Here is a 2,176-nt window from a genome sequence, read left to right on the forward strand (position 1 = left end):
TTGAAATTTCTTCAACTTTACATTCCAATATATCTTCTGATTTTTTTGGGGGGGGAGGGCTCTCTTTTTCCAATAGCTTTCTTATATTTATCATTAAAAAAAAAGCATCCTGTTCTTCTTTCATGGATGCAATAGCTCTTCCTATGTTTCTGAGAATATTAATTTTAGCTTCTTTGGGAAGTTTTATATTCCCTGCATTATTTCTAGGTTTTTTTTCAGGTTCTTTTATTTGTTTTGGTCTTTGTCTTTCTTGAAGTTTTCCTCAAATGTCTAGTCATCCTTGGCTATTAGATTATAGTGAATTGAAAGGACTGAAAGCCATGTATAAATCAGCAGGGATTGTGGACTCTGGGTCACTGAAACAAAAGATCAGGTGACAATTCATTTTTTACATTATTCATCTTTTTGGGTGGGTAGCGGGGAGCACAAAAAGATGTGGGGTAGGTAGGGCTAGGTATAAACTCAGCTGCCAGATTCTGTGGTTGGTTGGAGGAGGGGTACTAGAGGGTCACAATATTCAGAATATTTATACTCTTTTAATTCTTAGGTTTTCAATATGGTACTTCAATACTGCCATCACCCTTTCTCAGTCCCCAGTTCTAAGTCTCTTTGGTTCAATTTCTCTGAAAATAAGCTTCCAGTCTTTTGCAGTAAAAGAGGGCAAGTTGCCTGGCTCAAAGGGAGGGAAAAAAGAAACTTTCAATCAATCCCCCTGTTTTCAACTTTGCTCCTTTCACTCACTTTCCAGGGCAGCTTGTGCCTTCAGACCCTTGTCTTTTGAGAATGCTGGAAGGCAAAGACAGGTGTTCCAAATTCATGGGTCTTTTCTGTGATGAAAAGTGGCTGCCAGAAATACGTTACTTGAAAACAAACGTAAACACTCAATCTTCCTCTCCATTGACAAGGAGCGTGACAAAGTAACTGGTTAAAAGACACAAATGAACTCATACTTCCTATAGAAACATTTTTTGAAAATTTGTGTCTGGAAATGTTTTAATGGTTATGTGATTATTTAGCCAAATATAGAATCTTTCTCCTATAGAAACTCTTATCTGCAATTGGGCTTCCTCCTCCATCACAATTCTAACCTTGGAGGTGACTATGTGTTATCCTCTCTCTTCCCTCAAGTATCTTTTAAGAGGTAAGAAAACAACACAGAATGGGAAAAGCCAGACTGTTTCCTCAGGAGCCTAATGACAATAGCCTAAACTTAAGTCAATTTTATTAGCACATATGCATGGTTGCCAGGTATCCTACTGGACAGTTGTTAAATTTTAATTTCAGATAAATAACAAATTTTTCTAGTATAAGCATGTCCCATATTTTGTTATCTGAATTTAAAATTTATTTGGGCATCTTACATTTTTTTTTGCCAAATTGGTCAACCCAACACCTTTAAAGAAATAATGCTTCAAAAGTAGAAAGTGACTAATATAAAAAGCCAGGGGCCACCACCATACAATCCATTTTGTGCTAAGTTCCCATGAAATGCATTGGCTGTGGCCAACATTGTCAGACCTTCGATTAATTTAAGAATTTGGGTTCTGCAGAGAGTGGATGGCCCCTTAATCGTGTCACTAAAGCTCTGCCACTCTGTCAAGTTATTCTGGTTACTCAAAACTGCAATCATAAAGCTAACTGTTTTAGTTTCCTGATTGCTCATGTACCATGCAATGGATTGGCTAAAACAATAGGAATTTATTTGCTCATGATTTTGAGGCTAGAAGTTTAATATCAAGGCATCAAGGAGATATTTTCTTCAGAAGAATGGTGTTCTGGGGCTGCCTGCTGGTGATCCTTTGTGTTTGGCTTTTCTGTCACATGGCAAGTGCATAATGGCCTCTCCTAGCTTCTCCTTTCCAGTCTGGATTCCATTTACTCCTGGCTTCAGGCTGCTCACTCTGGCTTCTTTCTCTGTGACGTTCCTTATAAGGCCTTCAGTAATAGGTTTAAGACCCATCCTAATTCAGCTGGGCCACACTTTACATGAAGTAACCTCATCGAAAGGTCCTATTTACAAGAGTTCACATCCATAGAAATAGACTAAGAACATATTTTTCTCGGGTACATAACTCCAAACCACCCCACTAAACTAGGGTCTTTTTTTGAAGGAAGATGGCCACCCCCTTGGGTTGTCCTAATAGTTTGGGCACCTTCCAAGTAAAGTTGCTCTTGC

This window comes from Tamandua tetradactyla, chromosome 19, assembly GCF_023851605.1.
Source record: "Tamandua tetradactyla isolate mTamTet1 chromosome 19, mTamTet1.pri, whole genome shotgun sequence".
Taxonomy (NCBI): Eukaryota; Metazoa; Chordata; class Mammalia; order Pilosa; family Myrmecophagidae; genus Tamandua; species Tamandua tetradactyla.